This window comes from Canis lupus, chromosome 5 (genome assembly GCF_048164855.1).
Source record: "Canis lupus baileyi chromosome 5, mCanLup2.hap1, whole genome shotgun sequence".
Classification (NCBI taxonomy): Eukaryota; Metazoa; Chordata; class Mammalia; order Carnivora; family Canidae; genus Canis; species Canis lupus.
The window spans coordinates 46,965,771-46,981,914 of NC_132842.1; the positions used below are offsets into that span (position 1 = coordinate 46,965,771).

The 16,144-nt window shown below is 36.9% G+C and overlaps 1 protein-coding gene across 35 annotated transcripts in view; it reads right to left on the reverse strand.

Annotated features, from left to right (window-relative positions):
* Nucleotides 1-16,144, reverse strand: part of PDE4D (phosphodiesterase 4D) — a 1,448,272-nt gene that overhangs the window by 456,068 nt on the left and 976,060 nt on the right. The window lies entirely within an intron of this gene.

Genomic DNA, 16,144 nt, shown 5'->3' on the forward strand with positions numbered 1-16,144 from the left:
TGTATTATAGTGATTGTGGAAGCTCTTTCTCTCTTATTTTACCAGAGGTCTTAAAACAGCTGAAGACACTGGGTGCCTGGGTGGCTCAGTCCCTTAAGCCTCTGACTCTTGATTTAGGCTCAGGTCACGATCTCAGGGTCCTGGAATTGAGCCCTTGTTGGGCTCCGTGCTCAGCAGGGAGTCCGCTCAGGGGTTCTCTCTCTCTCCCTCTCCCTTTGCCCCTTCCCCCACTCATGATTTCTCTCTCTCTCTCTCTTTCTCTCTCTCCTTCTCTCTCCAATAAAAAAAATCTTTAAATAAAAAAAGGCTGGATAGCTCAGCTAGTTGTGTCTGCTTTCAGCTCTGGTCATAATCTCAGGGTCCTGGGACAGAGTCCTGCATCGGGCCCCCTGCCCAGCAAAGAGTCTGTTTCTCCCTTTCCTTCTGCTCCCGCCCCCCCCCACTCCCCCGCTTGTGCTTTCTCTCTCTCTCCTTCTCAAATAAATAAAATATTAAAAAAAAAAAACTAAATACAAAGCAATAAAAGTCAAATAATCCTATGCCCTGGAGTTGCTAGAGATCTTATAGGACTTGCAAAGGTGCAGCTTTTCTGATCCTTAGCTGACATCCCACACCCAGCTTTTAAAAGAAACCAGAATGACCAATAAACAAGAAATAAGAAATTCAAGAGAGAATTTCTCATGAGAAAGTTGTAGGGATTTCAAGTCTCACCTCTCCATTGGGTTTAAAAGCAGTAGAGGAAATGACAAATGTTTTCTGACTGTGTCCTACTTGTTCAAATGGGTAGTTACACCTTCTGATAAGGGGGGAAGTGATATAATATTGGCACAAAATCCTCAAAAGCAAAAAAAAAAAAAAAAAAAAAAAGAAAGAGGTCTAGTCTGGGGTTGGCACCACGTAGCTGTGTGTCTGTCCTTACACCATTAGACTTGCTGAGACACACCTGCTTCATCTCTAAAATGGGAATTAGAGAATTAGGGCTGTGGAATGTTCCAAATGAAAATCTTCCTAAAATTCCCAGGCCTTCTTCTCTGCTCTGCAGGAACCTCTGGGTGGTATGGGGAAAGGGTGTGCCAAGGACACAGTTTGAAAACTCTTTGGCCAGAAATACTGTGGTCTCTCCCAACATTAAGATTCTATGATTTGACTTTTTTGGGAAGTAGAGCCCTTGACTACTGTGGTGTTACCATCACTGTCACTATTAATATGTCCTCTTTATCAAAATCATTCCTTACATTGTGGGCATGATTCTCTTTATAGTCTTTGTGCCTACAAGATATACTTCACAGGAAACACAACACACCAAAAATGACTTTGACTCTCATGTTTTTAGTCCATGTATCAGACTTAAAACAGCAAACTTCTAGTCTCTAACATCCACCTCACTCTTCATACTTTCTCCAGGTTGTTAACTAACAAATGACAGACATTTCTTCATAACTGGGTTTATGTGAGGCTTCTTAGATTCTCTACCATTATATGTTTTAATTCCTTAAAACATAATTTTTGAAAATTGTTTCAGTAATGATGTGTTTATTGAAACATATTGGCTATACTGTCTAGTTTCTAGAGAATGAATGTTAAAGGGAAAAGACAGGGACCATTTATTTTGGCATTGTTTTTAAAATATTCTCTTTGAAATGACCCCTGCTACAATGATGCTCTCTACAAAGAGTGATTTTGCAATGCCATTTCAAATATACTGAGACAAGATCATCTTTGTAGTAATTAGGGAATATGCTCTTGAAAATGCAAGATTTTTCATAAACATCAAAATACATTCTAAAAATATCAAAATGAAAGAAAAAATTAAGTAATTTTCTGTTGCTTTTTTTTTTTTAAAACAGACTCAAGTAACGTATTGGGATACACTGGGTAATAACGCCAGGTTTTAAAAGTGTGCATAAATCATCATCAAATAGTGCAAACCTTCTGACTCTTTTAATGGTCATCAGCAAAGACATCTTTCCAATGACAATTACCTTCTGAAAACCCCACATTTTGCTATATCCCATATGAATTCAATCATTATTTATGCAGAAATATATACTTAGAAGTAATTTAAACAATCTTTTAAATAAGAAAATATGTGAGCATCTCACATGAATTACCTTGAGTCTATCCCCTTCTTGAAAGTCCATAGATAAAATTATCCAAAATCTTGGACTATTCTCAAGTGCCTGCCAAGACCAGCAGAGTTGCTGAAGGGGTACTCTTCCTGGTTCCTTTTATTTAAGTGACTCTTATCAAATCAACCAGGGACAAGAGGAGGGAGTGTAATGGACATTTCAGTTTGTGTCAAAATGACCATACAAAAAGAGCACCAGCAAGTATGTCCTGTTAAGGCTGGTTGCCTGGCAACAGTGGTCTCTCCTCATTCTGGACTCAGGATGCAAATTAGTGGTTTAGTAACACACCTGCACCTCCCTTTATCTCTAAGACTGAGTCTTATACTTACCAGAAAGGATCATGCTCTCTTCTTCCTTATTAAGGCTAATGTTAATGATCATTAACTAGGTGGGCAAACATTCGCAGCATAAACTCTGAAATTGAACTAAAGTGGCAAAGAATATTCTCGTTTCTGCTCAAGGGGCTATGTAGCTACATTTCAACAGGAAAGATACAGTTTATTGGGGGTTAGGGACAAGTACATCCTGGTTTTTCCCTGGATCTCTTTCCCATATGGTGCACTCTTGACACAGCTCTGCTGTCTCCCCTAGTTATGCCCTTCTTCCCATAGCATCAGCTATAGAGGATTCCAACTAAGTCAAACATCTCTGGATAATTCCAATGGCACCCTGGATTCTGCATGACTGAGAAGGTTCTTAGAAGGCAAGTCAAAGCAATGGTTCTCCAGAGGTTTCACATCTGTACACTCCAAGCAAAATGTAATTATCTTAATACCAGCACTAACTAGTGACTTAGCAGGTGATAAAGAATGTTTCATTTTCATGCCCAACATGTAATGTACTGTTGCTGTCTAAAACCAACCAATAAGCATATCTTTATTTTTCCAGACTGGTCCTATAAATATTATATCTAAAAAAAAATGACATCCCTGTATTTCAAGACTATGACTATGAAATTCTGTCTGTTGGGAAAACCCAGTAACATTTGTGGGGCCAGATCTTATTTTCCACATCCCTGTCATGATTCTAGAACAAATAAATGCATGAGGTACCCTGGTGATATTTGTGTCCCTTCCTTTTTCCCATTCTCAGTCAACGGCAGCAGCAAGCCCAAGATATGGTGCCCCTATTCCCATGATGGCAACTTTGATCCCACACATTTCTGTGATGCAGTAATGCTAGAAAGAACATCAGATCCATTAGCAGCCTGTAGTTGAAGCCTCAGTTTTGACACTAACTAGTTGCCTGGCTCTGGCGAAACCACTTAGTCCTTTATTTCACATTTTCTCTTCTGTGAAATATAACTTGAGTCAGCTCTGAATTTCTATGAGTTCTGAAATTCCTTAGCTCTATGATTCATCAACCACTGCTTGACAATCAGTAATTGCCACCATGATGTATGAGACTCAAGCTAGTAAACAGGTTACTTAAGCGACCACCACAGTGAACTCAGCTCTGGTTTTGGATCACCCTTGAAAAGAACAGCAAGAAACCCACAGAAGCCTTGAGCCCGAGGATAACAGAAATAAAAGCAAATGATATTATGGCAGTGTGTTTTTATAATCCACCCAATCAGTAGCACACTGCTTTGTTCATAGAAGATGCAGTAGATACTTGTCATTTGATGGATGGAGAGATAAAAAGATGATCTATATTATCTATTAGTATTCAGGAAACTAAGGAATATATAGTACATTCAAAGATTTCTGCAATGTGTCACCCATCTGGGATTTATTTTCATTGTATGTCATCGTTATTTATTAAAGGGTATGAAAATTAAGACAGAGACATCTGGTCCTGCCTATATACCCACACTGAAAGTTTTTTTTTTTTTTTAAAGATATACCCAGGAAACTAACATTTATATTTGAACATAAAAGGCTGGCTTACTTTTTTTTAAGTCCCTACCAATAAGGTTTACAAAATAACCTCTCTTCCCAAGAATGATGCCTTGAAGCAAGACTTCTACCAAACTTTGTACGTATATATTTTTATATTTGTTATATAGGTACATATATTTATTGTGTAGCTGTATACAATCTTACTGCAGAACAGCTTTTCTAGAAGAAATGCCCTGACTGAAGACCAAGAAGGTGAAGTAACTAAGCGCTTTTATTTTTGCATTAAGATCAGAGCTAACACTGTCAGAAAATGATTAACACTCAGCCATTCTCACTATTGTCAAAAGTAGTTCACAAAGAAGCAGAATGCAGGATTGCCCTGGCCGTTCCCAGTGCCCCTCAGCCCCCACCATGTCAGTGTAGATCAAGTTCAGGTAACTTGCTATGCCAACTACTTGATTCTTCTAGCTTCTGTGAGAATACAGTTCTCTTTAAAATGAGGTTGCCATCTAAATATCATCAAAGCTACTTTGAAATACTGGCAAAAGAGTTTAAGCTTTTTCAAATGCCTTTCACCAATCTACAAAAGCCTGAAAAAAAAAAAAAGATAAACTCTTTCCTATTCTTTTCAATTACGATCACAATCACGCTATAATTTTTTTTTCTGGATTCCATTGTTTGATTTGGAGTAGAGACAATTAGCGCCTGGTTAAAATTTACCTCATATGGGTTCATAGATATGATTTGGTTGTGGGCTCTGTAATGCATGTGCCACCTCTGGGATTCTGAATGCAGTGTTGCCTAGGAAACCATATTATTTGATTAATTTGCTCTCCATCTCTCATTTCCCATCTTTACCTTCCTCAGTCTTTTCTCTGTCACTATATAATGCCACACTAGACTTTTCATGGCTGCTTTTTGGAAATTTAAAAAGGCTTTCAAATATTTGAACAATCATCATAATTATTTGCTAACAGCTGTAAACTCTTCATCTTACTTACCACAGATGTTTTCCTTAAAACATCTTAAGTTAATCTTAAATTAATTATTAATGGGTTAATAACAATAGCTAACATTTATGAAATATTGTGCTCTACTGTATGCCTTATACAAATGTATTATTTCAGTTAACTCTTACAACAGGAGATAGATATTATTATTATCCCCATTTCATCACTGAGGAAACATATGCCCATAGCTGGTAAATTATTTAAAATTTTCATGTGTACTCAGTTAAGCAGAGACCAAGATAAAATGAGTATATGATGACAAGGTATAGACAGGAAGGCAAGAGTCAGGAGCCAGGGGTTGCATGCCTCTCATACAAGAAATTCACTGTGTGACATTGGGCAAGCTACTTAAATTTTGCTTCCTTATGGCTAAAATGACGCAATCAGCTATATCCTCTTCCTCGTTAGTTATCTATTTAATTATACAGGTTCTTATTCCACAGAAAAGGTTTAAAGCAGTTTTTAAGGATTCCTAAATGAAAAGCTTTTTATAAAGCAGATCAGGAAGGGGAGATGCCATGAAAAAGTGCCAGAAATAAGGCTAATACGAAAAGGCATGTCTGGAAAAATTAGACCCTAGCTATGAACTTGACTTTAAGCCTCTGAGGGGTACCTGGGTGGCTTAATTGGTTAAGACTCTGATTTAGGGGCAGCCCGGGTGGCTCAGCAGTTTAGCTTTGCCTTCAGCCCAGGGCCTGATCCTGGAGTCTCAGGATCAAGTCCCATATCAGGCTCCCTGCATGGAGCCTGCTTCTCCCTCTGCCTGTGTTTCTGCCTCTCTCTCTCTCTCTCTCTCTCTCACTCTCTCTTTCTCTCTCTAATAAATCAATAAAATCTCAAAAAAAAATAAAAAAATAAAACAACCACTGAACAGGTGAAACCTAGTGAGTTGCTCAATTCCAGAGGAGAAATATTTGCCTTGTAGCACTGCAAGATCAATGAGATCCTGCAACAACTAATGTCCATTTTCTCTCCTCTGCTCTATGGGATGGCAGGCCCTACAGGAGCCTCTAAGAAAACAAGCCTGCCAAGAGAGGCCCTTTAGAGAACTACCACAAGGTCCTAACTGCCCACTCCACCTGCCCCTGCACTCTCCCTCTGTACGTCAGACACCCACTGTGTGGACACACAGGGGGCATCACTCTTCCACCCACACTGCCCTTGCCCTTCTGTGGCATGGATTCTTGAGCTAATTACTTTGACTTGCCTCTAAGTGCCCGCTGTTCTCTCATCTTTTATACATCTCAGACAGATCTTATGACATCAGTAAGAGCAAAAGAAGTAATAATAAAGTTTAACAGTGGAAGCAAAGTAAAATATCACAGATTCAAAAGTGCTACAATTTTTAAGGCCTGGAGGCCACTGAGTATATAGCTTTCATTTCCTTTTTTTATCTCACATTTTCATGCTCTACCAGTAGCAAATAATTCAGGCTATTCAACTGATGCAAAGCCAAGGGTGTGTTGGTTGGGGGGGGCGGGGGGGGGAAGCAAAAAGATGTGCATCTTGTAAGATTTGGAAGGCAGCTATTTAATCTATCAGAAATGAATTTAGAATAGATAAGCTGCTAAAATATGCATTTGAAATACCATTACCAGGAACATCTCTTCTCTTTGTTACGTACTGTGGTTTTTTAATAAAATTGTTAATGGTGGCATTAGCGCTTGCATAGCTGTGCACACTGCTTAGTAAACAGTTACTTAATGCCAAAATATGCACTCATATGAAAAATAACCAGATACATATTTAGCAGAACAATAAACTTTTTAAAGAAATGTAATCACTGGGACTTTTTTTATTTTTTATTTTTTTGAGACGTGTTCAGAGAGCTTTCAAAATAGGATTGGGATATCCATGGTTTCAGGACATTTGTATGCGCTCAAATACAACAGTTGAATTATCACCATGATAAAATATTTTTGGATGTATTAGGATTGATGGTTCAGCTGGTAAGCAAAATTTAAGGGTGAGTGGGAGAGAGACAGATGTAGAAAACATCTGTGCTTTCCAACTGAGATGAGTCAAAAAAGGAGAAAAACGACAAAGTCCTCTGGTAAATAAGCTGTAGGCTGTTTTCCAATCCAAGCCTGTTTCTTTATTTTAATATTAGTAAGAACTATTGCTCCTGCTCACTCCACAATACTGTTCTCCTCCCGGGGCTTATATTTACTTAGGCTCTTTTGTTTCTTACAAAAGCACACGCGTCTAGAAATATTAATTGGTTTCTCTCTTGATATGTCAGGACTATTCTTTAATTAAATGCAACTTTAGTTCATAAATAGAATTACTTTGTTTTTCAGATCTCCATACTTCTAGGGAGAATCACATACAACATTTGAAGTTCATATCTTAAGGAACCTTGCCTGGAAAATATGGAGTTGTTTGGTATAAGAATCAGATATATTTGTTATTTTAATGAAAGCATTATGTGGAGTTCCAGTATTTTTTTTTACTTCATTGCTTCAAGACTCCCAACAATTACATTAACAATATTTGGGGTGCCCTGGCAGTAGGGATGAATTTTTATTTATTTCTATGTGTCCACATTAAAAAAGGGGTCAAAATAACTCATTAGTGGGAAAGAAATCTTAAAAGGAAAGAATTGTGTCATGGTTGAGTCTCCATGGAGACTTGACAATATCATAGAATTTTATTTTCTCCTTATTTCTTTATATTTTAATAACCTACCAACTCTTCTTCCCCATGTAGCTTTTTTCTCACATAGTGGTGATAACAGTATACAGGATCTCCACTTTTTAAAAGTATGTGTTTAATAAAGTCCCTGGTATTTCTCTAGAGATAATGAAATTACAAAACAGCATTGCCTTAATAAAATAACAATAACGTTTTAATTGGTTAGTATTACCTGTGTAGCAAGATCATTTTTCAAATATTTGTTTATCTCCTGGCACTCTCATATGCTCATAAAAATGAGACATCTTTTTAAGTAAAATCAATTTTTTATCTCTCTTCTCTGTCAACTATGGAGTAAGTGCCCTTCTTAAAATAGGTTTCCATGTGACAATTATTTAAATAGCAGTTGGTTTAACTTAGTCAAATAAAATTATTTTAGAAATATTTCATATATTGGCTGTTTCCCAATTGCCCCCGTCACATGGAAAACAGTTTCTTGTATTCCAAGTGACCACAGCAAATAAATACAGAGTAGTTTCTTCATGTCAGTCACTCTGTCAAATGCCTTCATATGCATCATCTCGGTTCTTTATACAAGTCCCATGAAATACATATGATCCCCACTTTACAGACAACGCTAAAACCTAAATAACAAATGTGGGAAAGAAATAAAATCAACTAAAAATGTTTTTTTTAACTTGAAAAAAAAGATTCCATTTAAAGGATATATGTCCAAGCGCAGAATTTAAACCACTTAGAAATGCAGTATTGCTTTTTTGCTACACTCTACATTTGTCATTTTTGTGCACTCCTCTATGCACCTGCATTTGTGCACTATAATAATTAATTATATTAAATTGAAGTAAATGAAGCTAATATAACTAAATTATCTTGTTCTCTTGATGTGGTACAGAAAATAATTGAGCTGGTGAACATATAATACTTTATTAAGTGACAAAATTAATTGTAAACGGATATGGTACCACAAAAGTAAAAGGCTCATTCGCCTTCCTCACCAAAAAGCAGCTCTAAAAGGTATGTTTCCTGGTGGGCTGTGAATCCATTAGGGAGTACAGAGAAAGACTGCAAAATGGAGGAAAGTAACATGAGCTCCAAAGCCCATTCATAGCAGATCCAATCTCAGCTCTATATGCTAGTAGAGTGAATTTATGCAAATTACTTAATCTCTTTCTCAACTTATCTTTCCTCAGGTTGAACACATAGGGGTTAAAAGGCATTTCAAGTAAGTGTATCAATAATATTTTATATATTTCTAAAGGTTATCTGCAGCAAATCTGCCATTTGATGAGATGGTCAAAATCAGTTACTTCTGTGCAATGGTTACATGTATTTTATATTGCTTTTTGCACTTTTCCATATCTTTGAAATATCTCTGTTGTTTAATAAAGAGTAAAATGAATGCATAAATAACAGATCAGTCACTGATAATAGTGACTTCTGGGTGGAGGGCTGAAGTGAACTTTAAGTCAAATGTCATCTATATAAGTGCCTAACACATAGTAGGTATTAGTCCCCCTTTCCATGTACAAGTATTTTCTCACAATACGCCATTACCTTCTATATTACCAATTTCAACTACAAACTGGAACACGAACTTTCACTTAAAGCAAGTCAGTCCTGATGTCAGTAGTGACTGATACAATACTAATTAAGCATCTACTACATAGGAAAATCATATAACATTGAAAGCAAACTTCATTTAATAATTTTTAGAAAATCTTGTACTATTTTGAATAATAACTGATAAGTAGTTATGTAAAATTTAAATATTTTTCTGTGTTTCCCTGAAAAGATGAAATAAAAAATTAAAACACTTTCAGTCACTGATGAAATGCATATATATACATCCATACAGATCCAAAAAGGAACTCAGATACCTTATGTCTTACTTTATCTTATTTCTTATAACAATAAATTGTAGAGTTAAACAAAACAAACAAGAAATACAAAAATTAATCAGATCAGTTCCAAAGCATTATTTTTTTCTTCAATAATTTATTTCAGGCATTTTGGCAAAAATGCAAACCATGCACTAGGCACATAAACAAAAAAGACTATTCTGAAGAAAGACTAGCTTTTTGCAGGTGGCCTAAAACCTTTTGTAAAGATTCAAAGATTAATGTAAAGTTGTTGAAACATAAGGACTCATTTTTCCTCATCTTTTCTCATCTTCAAATTGCTTATTAAATGACTGGAGTTTCCATCCAGTTATAAATAGAAATTAAATATTTTTTTCTCTAATAAACAGTGACTCAAGTTATGGGGTCCAAATGATAGGTGTCCTGGTGTTTAAATACATAATAGCAGTGTTTGAATGTGTAGATAAATTACTAAGACAGAAACTGAATGATTAACTATTGATTGATGTGGCAGAGTATTTTAGGATCCACAGTAATGGGAGGACTAATTCTATTATTTGTGAATATACATGACTGTTTAAATTAGATCATGAGGCCACACAATTCTGGAAGGACGTGCAGCACACCAGAATATTGGAGCACTACGGAAGAAGGTGGGACATATGTGCCTGTCCATGAACAGTGACCTGATCACATTTGACCACATTAAAAAACAGGTCTTTTTTCTCGGTTATATTAAAGATGACTTCAAAAGTTAAATGGCTTAATATACAGGCATGGAAATAGGATTAGAAACAACATGAGTTCTGCAAACTTAACTTTGACTTCAGTAACCCCAATTAGGATTAGAGAAATATTTCCTTTAACTGCAGGTGTGCTATCAAAAATGCAGTACAACCCAGTAAGACGATGTAATGCTCTAAGTGTTACTATTTGGCATGATACTGAAAGTGCAATGCAACCTGGGGAGACAGACAATATGATGCTTTGAGTGTCACTACCTGGTGAGTTCAGACCAATAACAACAGGGAAAATATCACCTAAGTTGTCAAAATTGTTTGTGCTCCATTTGTAAACATCACAATATGTCAGACATGAAATGAAGGAGTTTTATAGAATTTGCGTAGCCATTAAAAACTTCCAAGGTACTGCCATGTTTGTATGCTGATGGATTATAGAGACTAAAAATAAATACCAGCTAAAATTAAGATACAGATTCAACTCCTGAACATCTGTTAGTGAAAGTCAGTGTCCTAATTTGACACAGATATCAAATCTGTGAACCCAAGCAAAAGACCTGGAAACATTAATTCTTACAGAAAGTGAGACATCAGGAGAAAGCAGAAATATTAGTCATAGTATTCACTTCATTAGTATGTTTTAAATTCTTCTCTGCTTAAGCCTTAGCATTTTTTCTTTGTGATTTTTATTAATTATTGCAGAAAAATGTGACCAAAGTTGCACGATAATCTTTTAAACTATTATTAACTATCCCTAATTTCCATCTTCCAACACACCAGAAAAAGCTCTCGACATCTAATAGATTTCTTGCACCTGCATTCAAACTTTGAAGCAGCCCCACCAGCAGCTTGCATGTCTTAACAAGCCCAGAAAAATATCACTCAGTGATAGACTTTGAGAAAACACCCAAATCTTATTCCTCACTTGGAGCCTCACTTGGAATGAATTAATTTGTTCTATACATTTCTGCAACAAAAAGCTAATCTCAAACACAGGATCCTTTGTTCAAATCCCCCTTCAGGCAATTCTGCAAATACCAAATAAGGCAGAAATCTCTCTGGCTGCTACTTTTGTCAATATATTCTCTTTGCCATATCCAGCCCATTTAAGGCTTGACCTCCTCCAGCAACAATTACCTACCAATAAGGCTTCTGTGGGTCTTCTCCAGCTTTTGTGATACTGTAAGCAAACTTACATACATGCCTGACCAATTCAGAATATAATTTGTGCAGGCCCTTGACCACGCTGAAATCAAGCTTTCCTGATGGCACTAACTCTAAAACGTTTTCGATCAGAAGTGGTTTCCATGTTTGTTTATGCTTCTTGGAGTCCATCAGTTTACCTCCACCCTTCAACGAGGCTTCCCTTTTGCAAGCACATCACATCCACTTATGACACTCTCTCTGGCCTTATCATAGCATCACATATCAGCCTCTGAATCTTTTGTTTTCATTGTAGAATTTATCATCAAACTTCAAAAAGCCTCATCACAAATCCTCACCTCCATATCTCCATTCCATTTCCATGCTTCAGAAGTATAGATGCCTCTCCTACCCAGATCTGACTGGTCATTGTATCACTTCAAAGGACAAAGTTAATAAATTTTAATTGTTCCATTTCTCCTCTTGTTCATCCCTTTTAATCTTCTCTCCTTTCCCAATGTCACTTCCAGTGCTGTATTTCTGTCCTGTTGTTCCATATTAGAGCCTCACGTGCTAGGCCAACTCACTTTCTTCCTTATTTAGCTTAAACTCCAGAATTCAATTTACCAACCATATATACACTAGCACTCCTGACTCTTATCCTTGGGCTCCAGAAGTTCTATGTTGTGAAACCCACAGTCTCTCTCATTATAGGATTCTTCCCAATTACAATAAGGTCTTATCTTGAAATACTCGTTATACATATTTCCCTCAGTCTGTTTGCCTTCTAATTTGGATTATGTTTGTTCATATAGTTTTTTTTTTAATTGGGCAGCCTAAACTTCAGCGTTTTATTTCTTATTTTAAAAATCAGGGGCACCTGGATGGCTCATGGGGTGCCTGGGTGGCTCAGTGGTTGAGCATCTGCCTTTGGCTCGGGTCATGATCCCAGGGGCCTGGGATTGAGTCCCACATCGGGTTCCCCACAGGAAGCCTGCTTCTCCCTCTGCCTATGTCTCTGCTCTCTGTGTCTCTCATGAATAAATAAACAAAATAAAAAAAAAATCAATAGCAGGGTGCCTGGGTAGCTCAGTCAGTTAAGGGCCCGACTCTTGATTTCAGCTCAGGTCATGATCTTGAGGTTGTAGATGGAGCCCTGAGTTGGGCTCCATGCTCAGCAGTGCATCTGCTTGAGATTTTTTCCCTCACCCCTTCTATCCCTCCCTCTACTCCTGCTCTAGCTCTAGCGCTGTCTCTCTCTCTTTCAAATAAATAAATAAATCTTTAAAAAATCAATGGCATATCCTTTACCTATGGCAGTTAATGGAGAGTACATTGATGAACTTGAGGTTCAAATTTGGTCACTTCAATAAACATTTATTAAACACAAATATATTAGACAGAGTGGATAAATAAAAGAATAGCTCCTAGTCCTAAGGAGCTTGCAATCATTGGGGACAAATGAACACAGAAGCAAATTTCAACATAACATAACAAGTGGAGTTAGAATATCAGGATAAAGGGGTACAAAGGAGGTATCACATGCCTCTTGGAAGGCAGGAACGTGAGAGGATGTATCGCAAGTGGATGGAATTCAAGTTGAATCTGAGAAAGTCAGAAAAAGGTATCTGGGGAAGAAAGACAGGTTGATGTTCTAGAAAGAGAAAACAGCAGGCTGTATACAAGACAACGTAAGCACATAGATAAGAACAAAGAGTAGGATGGCCATATGTTCCACCACCTTCTGAACCTGCATCCCCAATATAAGAATGAATAACTTCCTCATTTTTTCTCAAAAGTTCCCTGTTTCAACAATAAATTAAATCCTATTAAGAGTATTCAAAGAGGAAAGCTCAAGAAATTGACTTGGAGAAGTTATTAGAAAACTTCCTGTCGTTTAAGGACCCTATCCTGTAGTTTCTGAAATCCCCGAAGAGTTGTAAGTGGAAATGTTGCCTGGTTAGATTTACATTTTTGATAGGTTTCTCCCTTTCTGCCTTTGTGAGTGATGCATCTAAGTGAACAGAAGATGAGAGGAATGGAAACCAGCTAGAAGGTTGTTACAAGGGTCTTGTGAGGGCTGATGAGGATCTCAATGGGTGTAGTCATGATAGAATTGATATGAAGGGTGGGACCTGAGAACTATTTAGCATATAAAATCAGCATATGATTAGCAGATTGGATGTACTAGCTAACTATACCAGAGAAATACTTCTGTAGCAAGAGATCAGGGCAGTGATATTATTTTATGTTCTGATAGGTGGAGGTTGAGCTGCTAATTGGAAAGTCAAGTGGAAGAGGCAGTAGAGAGTCTAAATTTTAAGGGAGATTTTTGGGAAGACAATAAAGCCTGAAGAAAGACGAAGGGCTAAAATTCTGAATTACCTGAAGCTTCGCCAGAAAACCTAAAACTGCCGTTGGAGACCTGGAGTGGCTGTCTTGCTCTACTAAGCCCTCTCTCCTTGCATTGGTGTTCCCCTCAGTGTTATACTTTCCTGAGGAGTTGAGCTATGATCATTCCATCTCTATATACCTTCTATCTCCCGACACAGTGTATCACTCTTAGAAGCAATCATTCAATAAGTGTTTATTAAATTAAAAGGTCCTTAATAGTATAGAATACCATTTCAGTCCATGGGGTACATATAACTAATGACTGGATTAAATTTATGTAGGATATCAGAGGACAACAAAATGCCTACATGCATCTGTTCTATTGTTAGATAACTCCATCTAATACTATAAACCAAAGCAAAGAGAAAGAGGTCAGACTTTTCATGACACAATTTTTCAAAGGTGAAACGCCCACCCAAATAGTTGCCTTAAAGAATAGATATTTATTCAATCACCTCTAACCTGTGGGAGTCAAATCTGTCTCAAGCAATGTGGCTCAGATTCAGAAAACTGTCAACTTGGGTTCTGAACAATAGGAGTTTTCTCAATATACTTCCACCCAATTAAAACCTGGAGTGAATACCGAAAAGAAGAAACATTTTGTTCACTTTAGGAATAAAACAAGTTAGATCTGGATAATTATTTGAATTCAGTTAGGAAAATCCTTATTTTCCACTTAGATAACTACTTTATACGTAAAAGTATTTTTGATTTTGCTGTTTTAGTTTGTTTTTTGTTTTTTGTTTTTTGTTTTTTTTTGGCTGGCATTTTATCTTGTAAGATATTCCTTAGAGAATATTGCAAGATTTATTTTTCTTTACATTGATATAGAAACTAAAAATGGAGAAATTCTAGTGGAAAGAACAAACTAATATCTGATCTCATCCTATTTCTAATCCTAAATCACAGTATCTTAATGGGATGGGAGTATTTTCTAGGAGGTTAAAAAGTTCTTATTTAATTAATTTATTTACTTAGTTTTTTTGTTTTTTTCTGAGATTGCTTTAATTTGATCATTATTGAAGAGGGGTCTCAGTCTTCTAATTACCATTTTTATTCTATATTAGGAGAAAAATTCCAAAAGGATCCAAAGACAAGTATATATCATTCAAAAGTATAATTTATAGAGGGTTCTGCTGTGGAGACCCCTCATTTCAGTATCCTTCAGGGCAGGAAAAAAGGAGGTTAGACTACAAAATCTCTGAATGTTAATTTCACATTCTGGAACTCTTAGCTAATTTTATGGAGTGTCCAAAGTGATGGAAATTCAATAGGTCCATCATCTATGACCACTCCTGGAAAATTAGAGGAGAAACTACACCTACACCTCAGAAACATGTACTTTCTTTCGAGTGAAGGGAAAATGAAAACAATAAAGTTACTCAATGCATTGATGGATGTCTGGGGGCAAGTTCACCTCCTTGGAAGTGCTGTCACTCTTGGTGCATAACAAAGGTACTCATAAAAACCAAGACTGCACAATGCAGTGGTAGTGCTGTATATCCAAGGATAGTCTGTCATTAATATAACTAGCTAAAGACATGCAGTCTAAAGTATTTAGGTACTGTGGTCCATGGCTGTCTATAAATGACAACTATCCAGCAGAATGGAATGCGCAAAGCAGGATTTACTTCAAATTCAATGAACTTGAGATTTTATTCCCTCACTTTCTAAAAACTTTAAAGGATATGTTCTCAGAATTATTTCACTATATTTTGCTGATATTTTCAAGCTTGCTTTAATCCTGGATTATGACCTTTCAGTGAGCAAAAGCAGAGTGCTATGGGTCAGCTCATCTGAAGCAGAATGTGATTTACTCTCTTGATATGAGCAAATGCTGTCTGAGTCAGGAGTCTAAAAGCAGTATGTAATAGAAGATAAAACAAGAGGGCAGCCCAGGTAGCTCAGCAATTTAGCACCACCTTCAGCCCAGGGTGTGATCCTGGAGACCCGAGATCGAGTCCCATGTTGGGCTCCCTGCATGGAGCCTGCTTCTCCCTCTTCCTGTGTCTCTGCCTCTCTTTCTCTCTCTCTCTCTCTCTCTGTCTCTATGAATAAATAAAATCTTTAAAAAAAAGAAGATAAAACAAGAAACAAATAAGGAATTGATGGCTTTCTTCACTACTGTAATGTATCTATCCTGTTAAAAATATATTTTATATATAATATATATTATTTAAGATTTATTTATCTTTATTTGGGGGGAGGGGCAGCAGGAGAGGGAGGAAAAAGAGTCTTAAGCAGGCTCCCCACTGAGCATGGAGCCCTATGTGAGGCTTGATCCCAGGACCCTGAGATCATGACCTGAGCAGAAACCAAGTGTCGGATGCTTAACCAACTATGTCAGCCAGGTTCCCCAAAATATATTTATAA